The following is a 20088-nucleotide window of genomic DNA, read 5'->3' as shown; positions in this document are numbered from 1 at the left end:
TTTTCAGGCCCTTACATCTAGCGAGAGTTAGGTTTAAAGTTGTTGGATGTCATTTTTTTCAAAACTTATCTCCATATAAACAAAGATCATTGATGGTGCTTTCAAAAACTCTGAACATTTTGGTTGATCACAAACTATATAAAATAGATATGTGTGAACACCATGTATTTTTGGGATCAATGTTGCAACTTGAAAATTATACCTTTTCTCCCCAAGAGAATTTTGTAGAGGTATGCATCAATGTTTGATTCTGCAATGTCAGATGCCAAGAAAGCACTCGTACGTTTTCAAGGCAATATTATTTCCAATCAAACGTCATGCACATTGGCTGGCTTCTTCTACCCTGGAGATGAATTCATCCAGATAATCTTGTAGACCATCCATCACATTGTTTTGCTTGTGATTCCAGTATGTAAAAGTACAACACCATTCAACAGGGTGCACATGCACAGAAAAAGAAGTAAAAAAGACAAGTTGGGAGTTGTACGTTACTAAGTAAATTGATCTTTTATCCATTTTTTTCTTAAAAGATTACTTTATTGTTGATTCTTCTTGGTAAGTAAAACTAAGTAGGAAGACAAGATTGTGGTGGAAGGTTTTCTTTCTTTTTCACTCTCCCTGTGGACTGTAAGAGTGATAAAATGGTTTCTTTTCCTTTAAGAACTAAAATTTTACTTGAGCACACAAGCGATAATATTTTAGTTTAGAATATATAAATAATGATATTGTTTTCTTTGGGCAAAAAGATTGTGAAGTATTGGTTGAACCATGATCTGGAATGATAGAAGCAAAAATCTCTCATTAATTGATGGACAGACTTCTTGGATTCAGGTAAGCTAAAAAAAACAAATAAAAAGCAATCAGGAGCACACAATTTTACTATTTTCAAAAAAAAAACATCAATTTTGTTCTCATTTAATGAGAGCAATCTCCAGTTTCCCCAAGTGCTTAAAATGCAGTGAGACATGTGTGAATGAAAAACATACATACATATGTAGCTGCCGCCTCCTCCTCTCCCAAGCTTAAGTTTCCTCTGCTTCTGCCGGCGTCGCCGCCAGTCTGCCTCGTCTCCGGTGGCCTTAGAGCCATGGAGGCGTGGTGGATCCCGGCCCTTGCCGGTGGGAGGGCCCCGTTTTTAGATGTTACTTTGAGTTTTGTTTGGGTTTGTGTCCTACTCAAGAAGGTGAGACGACGGGGCTCCTTGAAGATGAAATAAGGTTCTCCCCGCCTAGCCCCCGGTGGTGCGTCTAGCACCGTTGATGGGCATGTGGAGATGTGTCTCCAGTGGATCTATCTTTGGTGGATATGTTCGTCGTTCATCTATGTTCATGTGCCTTTAGGTTGGATCCTTCCGATCTACACTACTCTTCATCGGCGACGGTTGTTGTTCTAGTGCATTGGTCTTATGGGGTCTTAGCACAACGACTTTCCTATTACTACAACACATTTTGCCTGGCTCCAATGAGGGAGGGGCGATAAAGACGGCGCGCCTTCGGCTCGCTTCCGTTCTTGTAGTCGTTGCTAGGTGGTCTATGAATCTAGATGTAATTTTTCGTATTTCTGGTGTTCGTTGTATTGTCATGATTGGAGATAAATAGATCGGAAGTTTTTTTACAAAAATAATAATATATACATACATAGTAGATATAAACTTTAACCGTTGGCTATGTTTGTTCACTTATATGATCACAATAAGTAAACGTATCTTGTTGTTCATAAATAAAACAAAACATATCATGTGTTGAAGTATATGCTAATTATGAAATAAATGTTAATCATGTCATCAGATACGATAAGCACAAAACAAAGATAAATGGAATGGCATGGCATGAAATCTCTAGCCAGGTTTTCTTTTTAATACCCGGAAGAAGAATCTAGCTGGTCTCTTTCAATCGTACCTCCAACTTTTGTGTTATTACAACGTTGTGGAGTCTGGACAAGATTCCCTAGGAGCATAAGAAAAGTCGTCAAGAAATGATTTTAACCTGTGCAGTAGTTCGAACATGCTCCTGTTGATCAGTACTAAGATGAAGCCCTGCTACTTGGTGTTGCTGTCTAAAAGGACACCTAAAATGATCACCGAGAACATTTTATTGACCCTTCTATTTTCTGGAATGACATCAAGAAGTAACTTCCGGGAATGGTATGACAATTCTAGTACTTAGGAACCTATTATCCTTTTCATTTTCTAGGCATATATGCTACCACGTACAACCTGATCCTTCTGTTTTCTATTCAAGAAAAGTGAATTCCAGTCTGAATCAGATTTATCATCATATTCTAATAATAAAATTGATTTTTCAACAAGCAGTAGAGAAGGAAGCATGACTAAAATTTATTTTCAAAAAAGCATAACCAGAAAAATAGGAACCGTAAACTATCTCGGAAAGATTCCTCTCAATTTAAATATTTTTAGTGTGCGCTGACCTACAACTCTATGTCAGTAAGCTTGTGCGAATTTATTTTCTAGGTGACGATCAAAAAATGTTTCCATATTCAAAGAAATACTTGGAAAATGTTTGTGTTATTAGATGCACAAAAGAGGCTTTCCGTGTCACTAGCACTCAATCCATTTATCACTATAAAGTGAAATAGGTTATGTACACGCTTTTTGAACTTTAAAAATCCATGATTTACAAAAGATAGGATGACAAGTCAATTGATGACCAGACAATGCTTAGAAAACACTAAGAAAACATACGCTTCAGATAACAGTAAAGGTTGATTTCATCTTAGACTATAGATAACACTATTAGTCTATTACTGTGTCAGGGAAAATTTTACCGCAGACTTGTCTCTTCCGATGCTGCCTCCAACATCCTTATATAAAACTACGGCCGGGCTCGGACCAGATTTCCTGGGAACAAAAGAGAAGTGAAAAGATATGTTTCATAAAGGTCAATAGTTGGCCCAGCAATAACTTGGAAAAGCAAATTAATCTAAGTCATTTGAATTAGATTCGATCTGTTTGTACACACAGACACAAGAAAATTGCAGTACAACCATAATATTAATATCATTTATGATCTCCAAAAATTAGCAAGAAGGAAACCGACATGTATATCTTCATAACATAAAAGGAGATATGGGGGCAATGATCATGGTGCCCAGCTATGACGTATCTGCATTGTTGTCTGTTGTCCCATCTATAATCTCTAAGAAATTTCCAAAAGTAACTATTGTAAAATATACTCAGCAAGCTACATGTATAATATCACTCGAATTTAAACAAATGATAACACAATATTCAGATAGACAAAATCGCATCACTGTTGGATAAAGAATGCTGTTGTCTGAGAGCATGGAAAGTCCTTTATCTGTTGGAATCATTGAATACTAACAGATGTTTCAGGAAGCATGTCCTCACCATGCAGATCAGAGTCCTTCTCTCTATCATAACCAATTCTACACATTACCATAAGAAGGAACTAACAGTTTGTGAAAATTCTCCAATCTCTTTCTTGAAGACTCCACAGACGTCCTCGTATAAGGAGATTGGGCACCTCTTGAGCATCGACGCCCTCATGTCTGCACATACTCTTGTGGTAGTACAAGCAAACAAGCAGCTAATCCTCAGCCACAAAATTATGCAATCTTACAAACAAACAGATAAATGAACCCAAAGCGAATTCAGGCGTATCCACGCAGAGTTGGGAATTCCCTTCTATACCAGCTTTGCGATGTGCTGGACGAGCTTGACGTAGATGCCACCGTTGCAGAAGCAGAGCTCCTGGAGGCGGTTGGCGGGGAGGCCGCCCTGCGAGCACCCACTTCTTAGGAAGGAAGGAGAGACCCGAGAGGCGAGGGATGCGGATGCCGCCAGCAGCTGGATCGCGCGTGACCACGTTCACTGGAGCCCGCCCCCGTGTGCCCACTTCATGCTTAGGGAGGAGACCGGTGCGGCCGGAGAGGAGAGGGGGAGCGGGAGGCGCCGCGCCGCGGGCTCAAGCGCGGCCTCCTTCGTCGGTGGCTGCCCGCGCTCGAGGGAGGGGTGAGATTACATGGGTGGTTAGCGTTAATTTTGGGGTGTGATTATGTGCGTGCGGAGAAACTTCCGTCCACTTCTGCTTATATAAGATGGTGCGGGGTGGCTTAATAGTGTGGCTTGTTGCGTTAAACACAGAAGGATTAGAGGCCTTTAGATCTTGTAGATGGATGGGCCTGATTGCTTGGATCTTCCCCATCTCGTGCTTTTTATAGGGGCAGTAGATAGATAGCAGATGATTAAAAAGTTGTTGCTTTTTCCTGGATGAAGCTTTGCTATAGTTAAAAAACAACTTGCATCTTTCTTGGAACTACACGCATTTTCGCGACACTTTCAGCGCATCAACACTTAAAATGGATAAGAAAAGGGGGATAGGTTAAACTGGGCATTCACCGAGATAACATTTAGCCCGTGCTACCGTTGTGCCTAGTCACAGCTCCTTTAGCGTCTGGTCACAATGCCTGCCGACTACATGTTCTTCTTTTCGTGACTACGCAGAAGATTTATGTATCTTTTCATTGATAGAAGGATAGAAAGCACAAAGTACATGATACATGTGGCAGCATAAAAGCACGTACACGGCACGGTGTGAGTAAATTGCTAAGGGAAAAGACAAATGGGGCTGCCCTAACATATTCAAAATACAAAATTATACATATATTAAACACATAAAGTGCACACACTAACATGGAAAATTCATAGGGTTAACATGGACAGATCACACACTATAGCATTAGAAGCACATATACTAGCATGAGAAGTGTGCATTGATATACATGCCCTTTTATTGAACAACATGTCGGTGTACAAAAGTAGGGGCTTTCCTTTTGACCCCTTAACTCGTACGCGGGCAGTCAGAGCCACACGTGCGGCCACACTTAGCAGGGCAAGGGAGGGAAACCAGAGCACCAGAAAAACAGAGCAACGCCAAGACCAGAGACACAAAAAGCAAGAAGGCGAGGCGGACTCCCCCGACAAAACCCTTGCCGGGACGGCCTCCGCAGCCCCGCAAAAGCCTTGCCGGGGCAACTTGCCTGGCGCCAGTAGAGCACGCCTTCCTCGAGCCTAAGGGTACCGACGCCACCAACGGGGCCAAGGCTCGGAAGGCGCCTCCGTGGTGGCATGCAGATCTTTGTGAAGATCATAAATACGCAAGATCAGATGAGTACCAGAAGACGAGACCGTCGGCAAGATCCTTGCCGGGGAAATCCACGAGACCCCCGGCAAGATCCTTGCCGGGGATGACTACGACGCCACAGCAAGGCCCTTGCCGAGGACATTGGTGGGGCCGCAGCCAGGCCTGCACCTGCCAAGACTCCACCGCCGTTCCCATACAGCTGCTAGCCCAACCAGCTGGACAAGCGCCTGCATGGCGACGTGCGGCTTCCAAGCCAACTCAGCAAGCACCTGCGTGGTGGCATGCAGATCTTCGTGAAGACTCTACCACCGTGCCACCTCAGCTGCCTGCCTGCCTACATGGCACTGCATGCATCGCTGGCCTGGGCGCATGTCGAAGCGAGGCGGGGCGGCGACGGGCGGGACGGGCCTCATTCCCGTCCCCGATAAAGCAAGGGGACACCTAAGCGATGCATTAAATGCGTCTTGTCCTGTAATACGGGCGATAAGCTCACGATACTGTAGACCTTTCCACCTCTGTGTGGCACTGTGGCGACCCCTTTTGCCTACAAAAGGAGGCCCGAGGCGACCAGGAGAGGGATTCGGCTCTTTTCAACGACGCAGCCTCCATAGCTAGTTCGAGGGCTCAAGAACACTCTCAAATACACACCAATGCAGGACTAGGGTATTATGCATCCTCGCGGCCCAAACCTGGGTAAACGATTGATGTGTCGACTCCTAAGCCTGCTCTTCTCACAACCCCGCGCCCCGCCAACCATAGAAGGGATTCCAGTGATCCCATAGGTGTCGTTCCCCCGACATCTTTGGCGCGCCAGGTAGGGGCGCATTTGAGAGAATCTGGTTTAGCAGTTACCCAACAGTTCCTCATCACCATGGTCTCCAAGGAAGAAGACGGCCGAGTGGGCGGCGCCATCTGCGAGCGCGAAGGATGCCCGCACGGCGACAGAAAAGCTAAGTCATGCCAAACTTTGAACATTCCCTTTTTATATAAGGTTATTCCCCTCGGAGATCTTGTTCTTTGTATGGAAAACCTGCACGCAATGGGGCCCTTCCGCTATTGGCAACGCCCTTACTCTGTTTCGAGTCCGCTCAACAGCTTAAGCGGCCGCGTCGAGAACGGCAGGGTAGCCTCCCGCAATTGGCAACGCTCTCGATTCTGACTCGAGTCAAGCTCGACAGTTTGAGCGGCCGCGTTGAGAGCGGTAAGGTGGTTCGCCTGGCGGCAAGCACACCCGGCAGGCCATTGGGGATCCGTCCTCAAGGCGCCGCGGCCTGGGTTTACACGCCGACAAGCCTACCCGATTAACATAGGGTGAACATACAAAGGAGGGATTAAACAGGAAAATAACGTGCATCATCTCAAAAGAACTGCAGAGTTATACTACACCACTTGTTGCCACGGTTCTAACTAAAGATAAAAATTGTCTTGGTGATGAACCTGCAGCAGCGATAAGAAATGGGGTGCCTAGTCCCGGCGCTGGCCCTCTACCCTCTGGACTCCATCGATGCGGCTGATGACGGGCTCGATACGCTCCTTGAGCGGCGCGAGGTCCACATCCTCCGGCAAGCTCTCCAGCGCGGCGTCGAAGTCGAGGTTGGGATTCCAGTATGCCACCTTGGTCATGGCACCCCGACAAAGCCTCCGGGCCTCATTGGCCAGGAAAGTCGCCCTGGTGGAGCGGAAATGCTCTAGGGCTCCGAGAACATCCTCAAAGAACAGGGTCAGCTTAGTGTTGGGGCTCACATTCGGCTCCGGACCATACCTCACGTTTGGCATCACCATGGTGGCCAGCTGCATGGTGATCCTGCCGGCGACCTCGGCGAGACGGCTGACCCAGAGATTTTCACCCTTCACAAAATCCGCGTGGTTGGCGGCCTTGTTCTTCCGCAGCAGCTTCTCCTTCTCCAGGTCCTTGGTCAAGGTCCCCTCCCGGGCTTTGACCTCCGAAAGCGTCCCCTCAAGGCCCTCCAGCTTCTGCTTCAGGTCCTTGATGGAGTCGTTGGCCTTGGAGAGCTCATCAGCCTTGCCGAGGACCGCCCCCTGCGCCCCCATCAGAGCACCGTTGAGCGTGTTCTTCTCCTTCACCAGATTTTGGGCCTGCTCCGTCAGCTTGTCCCGCTCCGCCCCAAGCTCCTTCACCTTTCCGGCATGGACCAGGGCTTGGGCATCGAGCGCCTCTTTGTGCCTCTGCCCCAGCGCCTGGGTCCGCTGCGCAACGAGCTTCTCCACCTCCTCATCTTTGCCAGGGAGTGTTGCGGCAAGTTTCTCTTCACGAGCGGCAAGGTCCTCCTCCTGGGAGTTTAGCTCGGCCTGGTGCTGGTGCCGGGCGGCCTCGTCCTTGGCGGCCTGCGCCCTCGCCTTGTCCTGGGCCTTCTCGACGTCGGCCTGCTTCATGGGAAGCTCCACCTTGCGCTGGGCCAGTTCGTCCTGGCGGTCTTCGGCTCCTCGCAGGCCTGGCGGAACCAAGCCTGCGTCTCGGCAACACGCCCCTCGAGGTCCGCCTCCGCCTTGTCCATCGCCGCCATCCTGGATTTGGCCTTGTCAAGGCGGGCGCGGTGGAGCGCTTGGAGTTTCCGAAAGTTGGCGCCCATGGCCTGGAGGAGCCGCTCTTCCTGGGAGCTGCCTCCGTCAGCGCTCGGCTCGTCGACGACTTCGAGCCCGGCGGCGGCAAGCACCTCCTCGTTGAGCACCTCTCCCTTGACGGGCGCCCTCGTACTCGCCGTCCCTGGGAGGTGGATGAACAGGTCGTCGCTCACCTTCAGGTACCTGCTGGGGCCTGAGGCAGTGGGGGAGGAAGGTTGGTCGTCAACCACCTCCTCCTCGGCAGCAGCCCCGCCAGCCTCTCCGGCAGGCCCCTTGCCGGCAGATCGCGTTGGCGAACTCCTAACTCCTCAGCCTGACCAAATTCGTCAGCGACCAGATGAACTTCGTCACTGTCGCTAGCAAATGCGTCAGCTGTTTCGAAGATTTTCAAAGGCTTCACTCGAAGTGGCTTGTGTTTGTATAGGTTTTGAGCATAACTTTGGAAATGTGAAATATGTTTCACCAAGACCCCCTTTAACAGTACGTTTTCCCATGACTCAAATTAGAAGAAAGAAACTATGAAAACAAAATTCTTCAAGCCTCCTGTCTTTACATCGATTTGTTCAAAGGTTGTACCAATTTCATCACCAAATTCTTCACTTGAAGAAATCCATTTTTAGGGGTCGTCTTCCATGTGTTAAACCAAATCTTCAGGGACTCTTTCTCCTGTGTATACTCACAAACACATTAGTTCCTCAGCCTATTTGTCTTCAATACTCCAAAACCACTAAGGGGGCACTTGATGCACTTACAGCTGGCCTTGGGATGGATTGCGCGGCCACGTAGATCGGGTCACGGTGATGAGTCTTCGGTTCTGAGCTCCAGGCTAGGCCAGACCAGGTGTGACTGTTATCTGGTGGTTGGTGCAAAACGGGATCCCGGGTGGAGACCAGTTGAGGATCCTCAGACAAATCCTATGATACATCGGGGGATCCGGTCGCCAGATTTGATTCATCGGGATTCATGTCCTAACGATGAGTGGGACTTTGGAAATGCTCCTGTGTTTGGGTTGTGCCAAGGTTTTGATGTTCCGACATAGAGATTATGCTGGTGTGCGTCTGATGTTAACTGATACCTTCATCGAGCCTTCGTGACCACACAACGGGACCTGTATGGGCCAGTAATGTTGGAGCTAATTTCCGCAGATCTCGAGTACGGGTCCCGAGCTGGTGATCTGGCTTGATAGTAACGGGAAGGAGAGAGACATAGTACTTACCCAAGTTCAGGCCCTCTCGAGGAGGTAAACCCTACGTCCTGCTTGTATTGTATTGATTGTGGATGGGGTGCAAAGTACATGATGATTTACCTCAAGATCGCATGAATGAATCCAACTTGCCTCTACTGACCTAAACCCTCGGCTTATATAGGGGTCAAGGGGTACCTAGGGTTACACATGGTCGGTTGCATCTAGAGATAAACATGCCAAATATTTGAAGATGCCTTGAAGTATACGCCAAGTCTTTAGAGGATCCCATCTTGAGTACGCCGAGGACCATAGCTTACGTGGCCCATTCTATGGTTGTCGGTGGTCCTCGGTCCGGCCCATGAATGATAGGCCGACATGGTGAGTACCCCTTAATCCAGGTCCTACGTGTGGTTCATTTTTCTAGTGGGATGGTGGTGTCCCATGTGTGTGTGTCCCACTCGATTTGCCCGTATCCCGTTGAACAAGATACCCGCGTCGCTGCATGGGGCATGCCATACGCTACATCTCAACCAAGGCATGTGGAGAATGGCCAAAGGCAAAAAACCAGTGAGTCCTTCTCATGCTTCTTGCTACCCCAGATCTTGTATTGGCCCTGGATGTCGACAAGATTCTGGTAGGCGATGCCCGAATTCTTGAGCACCTTTACATCGTTGGTGAATGTCCACCATAGTGAACATGTAATGGGGGCTGTTGACAAACCTGGCAGAACGCTCGCAAGGCCTTGTGGTCAGGCAGTAGTGGTAGACGAGGACGTGATTGAGCATGCACATCTGGGCGACGGCGACCTTGGGACGAGACCCGACACGAGCGCGGGTGTACTCGAGGTTGAACCCAACCACCTTGTACTTCTCCTCAGCAAGCAACAGCTCCATGATGTGGATGGAGTGCTCCACCCAGACCGGGTTGTTGGTGTACACCACCGAGAGATCTGTGAACCTTGTGTTGGTGTCCACCACGGCATGCATGGTGAACTGCTGCTTGTCGTCGGCAGCCGCTCGGAGCGCCATTGGAGCCGCACTGGATACCCTCTAAGAATTTGTCGAGGTGAGTGTGCTTCTTGCAATACTGGGGCGCGATCAAAAGGTTGAAGAGACACAAGGGTTAAATGGCCACTGTAATAAATGGGGGCCGGCTGGCCTATAATCGTCACGTCTTGTCACCACGTTAATAGCCGAGGATTCCAGTGCACGCTTGAGCACCCACACACGTTTCGTTTGACCACGTGTGGGCTCGATGAGGCGCCAAGTTAATGTGTTATTGGTGAACCTGTTCCTGCGCAACCGCGCCGTTTACCATGCGAAACCGCGCAAGCTTCCTGCCCGCCTAGTTTGGCCACGCGTCGGCTAGAAGAGGGGAAAATCATGGGCGTTTATTGGCAAAAAGTGTGTGGAATGACTTCGATCATAGGTTTACCCGTGGGTGATGAGGTCAAAGTTACATAGAAGGGTGATGATGGACACTCGAGTCCGATAATTAATTCTGTGCTCTACAGGGCACACGGTTGAAGAAACCAACTGTGTGCAATAATGTGAAAGATCGCAGTCAAGTTAGCTATATAGATCGTTTGCTACGAGATCAATAAGGGAAACACATTCGAGAATGGTTAATAAAATCTAAGTCCATTGCCTATGAAGGTCAACTACCAATATACGAGTCTCATACGACGCCATTTCAACGATTGTACCGCAAAAGCCCAAAATATTACAAGGTTCAAATTCCAGAGTTATATGGCTCAAATTCAAAGATTACAAGGTTCAAACTCCTATTAGAAATGAAATTCAGCTCATTCAGCTGCAAATGCCCGTGCTGATCAGCTGAACATGGATATAAGAGAGGTCCAAACTAATATTAGCACTTGTAAGGCTGGTTTCGAAACCTCATCATTTCTGCCAAGGGATCAGCCACTGACAAGTCATGTATGGGGTTGACACAATGACTTCCGATTACTCTGTCATCTGAAGTTCCAAAATGGAATTCAACTTTTTTGGAGCCTTTTCCATTCTGCCGCAGCAGCCGATGCTGATCACCAAACCATTCATTTTTGCGAAATAATTGTAGGGCAAACCTCATTACCTTCAGCATTGTTGCTCTGACAACAAAGAACCTGGCGAATATAATCTCTGGTAAGGTCCCTCGGTAGGAGTTCAAAGTAATTTCTGAGAGATGTAGATCTAGGTATTCGATGTGATTGTTATATTGTATCACATTATCCACCACCGGGCCTAATCTTATCCGCAAAAGAAGAAAACTTTTAGTGCCTACATGCAGTTTTGAACACTAAAACAGGCCTATTTGGTTTGCGGGATTTGTAAAATGCACTAACGTGCCATCTTTGATCCGACATGATTAACATGGGCATTTGATTACAATCTAGAAATATGTAGCCTTCTTCACAAGAGGTTGGAGTGGATGAAAAATTCCCTAAGAAAACTAGTACAGATGAATCCAAAGAATAAATGCTTATGGATTGTAACCATATGAATCAAGCAACCAATATTGGGGAAAACATGTATGTGCTGAAATCCTCCAAAATTCCTTCAGAAATCCTAGTACATTGTCATTGTAAACTGGGGAAAAGGTGTCAAAAATTGAACTCCCTTATGGTTAACATTTAACAAGAAAGGAACATCACCTCGATATATAGCTTCTCTAGGCAGGAAAAGCATCTCAGGAAACTGACAACTTGGTCGAGGTTGGGGCTGCTAGATTCTAGTGCCAAGATCTTCACTGTGCGTAGATTCGGGGTCAAGCTTGTCGGAATCATTTTATGGATGACAGACGGACATACATCTTAAAAATTAGAAATAATGGTAATTTCAAGGAGAGGTAGAAGGCGACTGTTGTACCTGAACGGGTGTGGATCTAATGACAGGTTCGGAGTATTTCACAAACAAGTAGCCCACCACTGTCAATTTTGGCGCAGAAATGACATTGATTCTTGATGGACGTTCATGATTAACTACAAGTAATCTCTCAAGTGAAGGTGTGTCCTCAATGACCATACTGTGGTACACCTTTTGTGATGTCTTGTTGCAGCACCAGCAACACACATAAATAGTCAGGACAGTCATGGAGGTGATGTAGAAGCTATTGAACACATTGATCGCCTGAAGACAAAGGTACTCGAGTGCAGTACAGCCGTAGAGCTGGCGCTCCATGTCATCCTTTGGGATGTAGACGGCGACGAGCTCGAGGTGCTTCAGTCATGGTAGAAAAAGAGCGGGCGCGTCATTAAGGGGGGATGGCAGTTCATGAACTTGGCGAGGCGCAGCGTGGGCACGAGGCGGAGGGCAGACGTTGGCAGCGAGCGCATATTCCCATTGTAGGATCAAAAGTATGTCTAGAGGGGGGTGATTAGACTACTTGACCAAATAAAAATCTAGCCTTTTCCCAATTTTAAGTCTTGGCAGATTTTAGCAACTCAGTACAAGTCAAGCAATCAACCTACACATGCAAATCTAAAAGTATAGCAGCGGAATGTAAATCATTGCATATGAAGGTAAATGGGAGGAGTTTGGAGGGAGCAAACGCAATGTAGACACAGAGATTTTTGGCGTGGTTCCGATAGGTGGTGCTATCGTACATCCATGTTGGTGGAGACTTCAACCCATGAAGGGTAACGGTTGCGCGAGTCCACGGAGGGCTCCACCCATGAAGGGTCCACGAAGAAGCAACCTTGTCTATCCCACCATGGCCATCGCCCACAAAGGACTTGCCTCACTCGGGTAGATCTTCACGGAGTAGGCGATGTCCTTGCCCGTACAAACTCCTTGGTTCAACTCCACAATCTTGACGGAGGCTCCCAAGTGACACCTAACCAATCTAGGAGACACCACTCTCCAAAAGGTAATAGATGGTGTGTTGATGAAGAACTCCTTGCTCTTGTGCTTCAAATGATAGTCTCCCCAACACTCAACTCCCTCTCACAGATTTGCATATGGTGGAAAGATGATTTGAGTGGAAAGCAACTTGGGGAAGGCTAGGGATCAATATTCTTGTGGTTGGATTGGAATATCTTGGTCTCAACACATGAGTAGGTGGTTCTCTCTAAAAAATGAATGTTGGAAGTGTAGGCACATTCTGATAGCTCTCTCCATGAATGGAGAAGGGGTGGAGGGGTATATACAACCTCCACACAAAATATAACCGTTACACACAATTTACCGAACTCGGTGGGACCGAATAGTGAAACTCGGTCAGACCGATATGGTTCAAAATGTGAATGTTAGGCTTTTCGGTGGGACCGACAAGATCAACTCGGTGGGACCGATGTGTTAGGGTTAGGGCATAACTTGATCTCGGTGAGACCGATCACATGAACTCGGTGAGACCGATTTCAGTAATAGGCAAACAGAGAGTTGGTCAAGCAAACTCTATGGGACCGATCGCTCATTTCGGTGAGACCGATTTTAGTAATAGGCAAACAGAGAGTTGGTCATGCAAACTTGGTGGGACCGTTCGCTCATTTCGGTGAGACCGAAATGTTACGAAAAGGAAACAAAGAGTTTGCATTTCGAACTCGGTGGGACCGATCGTTCATCTCGGTTAGACCGAAACATTACGAAGGGAAATAGAGAGTTTGCAATCCCATCTCAGTGAGACCGAGATCCCTATCGGTGAGACCGAATTGATTAGGGTTTTTGGCAGTGGCTATGTCAAATGAACTCGGTGGTGTCGAGTAGATCAAATCGGTGGGGCCGAGTTTGACTTTAGGTTTAGGACATATGTGGAAACGAGAAAGTGGTTGAGGGCTTTTGGAGCATATCACTAATTATTTTGAGCAAGCAAGCCATTAAGCAACACCTCATCCCCTTTTAACAGTATTGGCTTTTCCTATGGACTCAATGTGATCTTGGATCACTAAAATGAAAATGTAGAGTCTTGAGCTTTTGCCAATATGTGTCCTTAGCATTTTGAGGGGTCCACATCTCTTAGTCCATGCCATGCCAATCATTGAACTTTCTAAAATGATTATCTTGAAAGAATATTAGTTCAATGAGCTATATGTTGTTAAGAATTACCAAAACCACCCAGGGATTAGTTGCACTTTCAATCTCCCCCTTTTTGGTAATTGATGACAACATATAGATCAAAGCTTCGACAAATGATAATAAGAATGAAATACATCGTCGCTTTGGGAAGTATGTGATAAGCAAGAGTTCCCCCTAAATTTGTGCATTATTTAAAATTTGTTTTTGAATGAAAATGCACAATCGATTAGGATCATGGGTTACTCTTCCATGTCACATACATCTTGGTGGAGCGCTCAAAATGATAGAATATGAAACATGCACTCTTCACCAAGACAAAGTGTGAATGATCATACATGAGAGATAGATAATATCATCATCCAAGCACAAACATTAAAGTATGATATGATCAAGCACATGATCATACAAGTATCTCACACACATAAATAGAGTATCAACCAAACAAGCAACCAAATAAGTAGTAGGAGATAGCAAAAAGCAAAGCACTCTCTCTCTCTCTCTCTTGAAGCATATGATCTATACACTTTCTCCCCCTTTGGCAACAAGTTACCAAAAATCTTGAAAGTGCATAGTGCTATGCGGCTCTCTAAGCTTAATCTCCGGGAGCTCCGAAGTGCGAAGGTGGCATGGAGAGGAGTCCTGCAATGAATGCATCTGAAGAAGACTGGGGAGCTGGTGGAGTTGCAACTGGAGGATAAACGAAGGTTGTAGCTGCTGGTGCTGATGTAGTAGCCCTAGTGTCTGTCACTGGCACTCCTGCAGACCTGTGTGCCCTAGGCACTCTGAAAACTTTAGTGGTAGCTTTCCCTCTTCTCTCTTCAGCTTCATCTTGGAGCTGCTCAACTGCAGTTTGCATCTCTGTGACCTTCAAGTCTAGATCATAAAACTTTGTTTCGACGATCCTCTCAAGACTCTCTTGATTTTGAGTCAGGGTGGCCAAACCTTTCTCAATCCTAAAAGTAGCCTGGATGAGATAGAGAAGTTGATCTTTTTGGACTTGAGAAAAACTTGGGATGCCTCTTCAGCACTTGGTATCTTGGCTGCCTTCTCTGCTTTTTCTTTTTCTCTCTTCTCCTGAGCCTCTACTGATGTAGGATGTGAAGCATCCATAACAACTGTGTTATCCTCACGATCATGCCTCAAGGGAAGGTGCTCTTTATCCAGGAGATACATGCCTTTGCCCATCTTGGAGTTGATGAGCATCTGAATGTGTGGAGCATACCCACATGATCTCTTTTGGTCTGCTGCAATTCTTTTGATTGTTTTAACTATCAAGCTCATCACCTTGATTTTCTGTGGCACATCAAACATTTGAAGAAAGTTGATGGAGTGGCCTCTGATCATCCCGTGATCTCCTGATTTGGGCAGCAAGGCATGCCTCAATATGGTGTTCATAGTGGCCAATCCAGACAATAGGTAGTACACTGAGCCTAGTCTGTGTGTCTCCAAGGCCTTGTCAGGAATTTCCTTGTACATGTTGGCCATGGTGTTGTGATCCTTCTTGCGCTTGGCATATACATCAATGTCATCCCCAGCTTCTTCTGGAGCATTGATGATCTTGGCCCACTCAACAACTGTAGACTGGTACCTAGTACCTTCTGTCATCCATACAATCTTCCCATCTGGGTAGAAATGAGTTGTTTAATAGAACTGCATGATTAAATCATCAATCCATTTGGTCAATTTCTGACCCACAAAAGTGTTAACTCCATTGAGTCTAAAGCTCTCATGAACTCCAGAGAAGTGATCTTCATTTCTATCAATGTATTTCCAGTCTACCCATCTCATGTCACACACAATGGGCTTCTTATCCAAAAGGGTTGTCTCATAGAAGTCCTACTGTTCCTTAGTGTGAAATCTATAGTCCACAATATCTCTTCTTCTCACAGCATAAGGGTCTGATTGTCTCCACAATTTGAGACCTACATCCTTTCTCTCCTTCATGTTTTCAGCCACAGGTTGATTGTCATCATGATTAGGGATCTTTGGCTTCAATTTTCTGAGCACTTGGGCTTCTTCTTCTTCTTCCACCTCAGGCACTGGGGCCTTGTTTTTTCTCAGCAGCAGGGATATTTCTAGTGCTTCTCTTTGGAGCAGTCTTTGAAGCTTGAGCAGTGGTCTTGGGGGCAGTCTTCGGCTTTATGGAGCAGCCCCATACTTGATGGCATTCCCCATCAACTTCTGAGTCTTTGGTGCTGGTGCAACATCTTCTTCTTCATCCTCTTCCTCATCCTCAGCTGGGTCTTTCATCATAGAGGATCTGCCAATGACTCTGGCCATGGTCTTCTTGACCCTTTCCTTTCTCTTCTTGCCTCCAGCAGCCTCCTCTTCTGTTGACTTGGAGACTTCAAGAGAAGAGACTCTGGCTTTGGACATTGGCACTCTCTTGGCAGGAGCTTTCTTGTGCAAACCAGGCTTGGTTGAAGCTGTAGTGACATACTCTTTCTTGACAACCTTCTTCTTGGAGCTGACCTCCTCCTCAACAGCAACATAATCTTCATCTGCAGAGTCTGAGTTTCTCTTCTTTCTTGTCCTGCTTGCAGCTTTTGGCAAGTTTCTTGGGGTGCTTCTTCTACCCTCATCATAGCTGCCAGAGGGACTAGTGCCCTCACTCAGGTTGACCTGTTCCTCAGACTTGTTATGGTTGTCACTTTGATCAGACATGGCTGAAACTGCAAACTGACCTGAAAGCTGACCCTGTGAATAGATATAGTTGAGATAGAGTGGATGAGCATCACAAAGTGCAGAGATTTTGCAAAACAATTGAGTCAAAAACTTAGTTTTAGTTTTCTACAGAAAGCATTTCGGAGCTACCTATTTGTTGAACTCGGTGACACCGAAGCAATATTAGGGTCTAAACTAGTGGAATCGGTCAGACCGAGACACAGTTTGGTGACTCTGAGATTGCTAGGGTTTCACTGAGAATCGAACTCGGTCCACCGATTCGTAAGTTTCGATCGGACAAAAAATTACAAGTGCAATGGCCTAGGCCAAATCGGTGAGACCGATTTCTACAACTCGGTCGGTCCGAGATGAGTTCTACAGAAACCTAACCCTAAATTTTTGAATCAAATCTAATATAAAGGAAGTTTCTACTGGATAGAACAATCTCATACGTGGCAAGAATCATGGCATTGACCTAAGTGCAGGAATCTGAGGTTAAGATTGCACATAGGGGTCGAGTTCATACCCTAACTCGGCGGTGAACTCGCTACGGCGACAATGGCGGCGAAGATTCCTGTTGACGGCGGTGGAGACTAGCGGGAGGAGGTCGCTGGCGATGAGGAGACGATTCAGAGACCTTGAGCTGGCAGAGCAGGATATGCGCGGGCGAAGGGTTTCGGAGGAATTTCCAAAATTTGACCCGCGGGTATTTATATCCTGACCCTGTCGATGTGACCGAGTGGAACGACTCGGTGGCACCGAGATGCAAAATCGCAAGCGTTTACTACAACTCGGTGTGACCGAACAGTTCAAATCAGTTGCACCAAGATTGAAAACCTAGATCAACTCAATGAACTCGGTATGACAGAAAGGGATGAATCGGTCAGACCAAAGTACAGAGAGAGGTTTTGGAAGTTTAAGTCTATGACAAATCAGTGGCTCCGAGTGCTCCTCACCCAGAGGCTTCGAATCTGACTTGATCAAACTTTGTGATGTAGCATGAATAGAGTTTGAGACGAGAAAAGCATAGATAGCTAGAGGGAGTTCTTAGGCATTCTTGTCCATCCATTTGGCAAAATAAAAATACCAAACAATCAAAGCAACAAATGGATGTCCTCGAATGAGAAAAATATGCACTCAACATGCTCACACAATAAGATGGCAAATGAAATATGTGGCAAAGCATGCACAAACACTCTAGCATCTATCAAGCAATTGGCGATGACTAGGTCATCTATATATGAGTATATTGACTCAGGAGTCAAATGAGAACATTTGATCATAGGTCATACTCATCGTTTAAGCACAAGTGGGGCTACCACTTTTACATAAAGCATTTTTGTGTTCACACCATTAGAGTTGCTTTAGCTCAATTGATTAGGGTAAAGGTCCCCCTAGATGTGATATCCCCCCTAAGAGGGATGAACTAAAATTGGGTTTTGTCGATGATGACTTCATGTAGATGTTGAAGATGTGGATGCCCAATGTTGATGTAGATCATTTGGAGCAATCCTTTGGAGTGAGTTGCACTTTCAATACCTACAAGGGTGAGTCCCACAAGGAACAAACAAGGATATCCATATACATAGAGTGATGTACACATAGATGATGTCCATGAAAACATTAGATTACCTTGTCCCTTGTCTTACCAACAAGAGGGTTTGTGACTCCTTGAACTAGTGCAAGATGTGGAAGGTTTGCACTTGTCCTTGCCAAGAAGATATGAGTGAAGTATGTTGGCGGAGTCACCCCCAAGAACTCTCTAGTTCTTCTTCTTCGGGATCCACATCATCTTGATGGGAATCCTTGGAGTTATAGTCATACTTAATGTAGTAGAACTTGATGTAATCTTGGGAACCCACTTTACCAAGGCCTTGGGAGCTTCTTCAAATGCATCAATCTCTTCTTGAAGCTTGTCCTTGCCTTTTTTCTTGTGGTCTTGTGGTGGAAGATCATCTTGAGCTTGTGTCCCTTGGATAGAAGTAGGATCATACTTCTCTTGTTGAGGAACAAACTTCGTCTTGGGGTATTGGTCTTCTTCCCACTCAACTCCATTGGCATTGAACTTTCGTTCAAAACCAACACCTTGATTCTTCCGGTGCCTTCCTTGCTTGCGTACAATTTCCTCAAATTGCATACTTCCGGCAAGGCTCTTGTAAACACCTTTCTCTATAATTCCCTTCAATAAGCTATTTTATTGCTCAAGTGTAAGTTGGCTAAGAGAATCATTTTAGTGGAATCAAGAGAACTACTAGAAGCAACAATATTGGATTTAACATGATTATTGTTACTACTAGAAGAATCTTTCTTACTCTTGTTGCTAGATTTAACTTGTGGCATGTAAGTAGACAAGAGTAAATGCTTGGCAATGTAAGAAGAACTTTTCTTGTGAAGATCATCATTGATCGCTTTTAAGAACCCATGCTCATGCTCAAGATTGAGCTTTTCAAAGCGTAACTTTTCATGAGTCTTTAAAAGTTCTCGATGATCTTACAAGGTAGTTTCATGAGCTAACTTAAGAGTGTTTAGTTCTTTAGTTAGACGTTCAATCTCCTTCTTATCATCATCATCATTTGTTTTATCTTGATTAACATGATTAATAGCAAGTTCATCATAGTTTTCATCACTAGAGTTATCAACAAGTAAATCATCATCACCTAGCAAATCATCTTCATCACTATTGAAATCAACATACTCGGGGTGTGATACCTTTGGGCCTTTAGCCATGAAGCATCTTCCAATTCCTTCATTTGGTGAGTCAAATATGTCATAGGAGTTGGTTGACACAAGTGCTAGACTGGCAACACCTTCATCTTGAATATATTCGGAGTCGGAGTGATAACTTCTTTCGGAGTGATGGTCGGAGTCGGGGCCAGATACCCATTCACCAACATGAGCTTGATGTCTTCGTTTTGTGTAGCTCTTTGATGATTTGTCCTTCCTTTCTGAATCCTTGCTTCTCCGAGAGGTTCTTCGTTCACACCGATCATCTCTACTCCTTCTCTCTCTTGGTGGTGATTCCTCTCTTCTACTTCTCCTTTTGGGTGAATCTTCTCTTCTTTTGTAGGGAGTCGTACACTCATTGGAGTAGTGTCCGGGTCTTCCACAATTGTAGCAATTACGCTCATGACTAGAAGATCTTTTGTCATTGTAGGACCTTGACTTGGAACTTCTTTCCTTGCTTCTACTCTTATAGAACTTGTTGAAATTCTTCACCATTAGGCTCAACTCCTCATTGAAGGTTTGTTTCTCACTTGATGATGTAGGAGTATCACATGAGGCTTTGTAAGCACTGCTTGACTTGTTGTGAAGCTCTTCCTTATCCTTGAGTGACATCTCAAATTGCTTACTTCCAGCAAGGCTCTTGTAAATACCTTTCTCTATAATTCCTTTCAATAATCTATTTTCTTGCTCAAGTGTAACTTGGCTAAGAGAATCATTAGTGGAATCAAGAGAACTACTAGAAGCAACAATATTGGATTTAGCATGATTATTGTTGCTAATAGAAGAAGAATCTTTC

At 45.6% G+C, this 20088-nt stretch overlaps 1 long non-coding RNA gene across 1 annotated transcript; it reads right to left on the bottom strand.

Moving 5' to 3' along the window:
- Positions 1-1739: 1739 nt before the first annotated feature.
- LOC120973641 (uncharacterized) lies at positions 1740-4044 on the bottom strand. The gene is made up of 2 exons (XR_005768874.3): positions 2785-4044; positions 1740-1946 (listed from the first exon to the last, which is right to left on the bottom strand). It is a non-coding gene; the product is annotated as an uncharacterized lncRNA (long non-coding RNA).
- Positions 4045-20088: the final 16044 nt, after the last annotated feature.

Source organism: Aegilops tauschii, chromosome 2, assembly GCF_002575655.3.
Source record: "Aegilops tauschii subsp. strangulata cultivar AL8/78 chromosome 2, Aet v6.0, whole genome shotgun sequence".
NCBI classification, from domain to species: Eukaryota; Viridiplantae; Streptophyta; class Magnoliopsida; order Poales; family Poaceae; genus Aegilops; species Aegilops tauschii.
The sequence above is the reverse complement of the archived record's forward strand: the minus strand, read 5'-3'. Positions and strand labels throughout refer to the sequence as shown.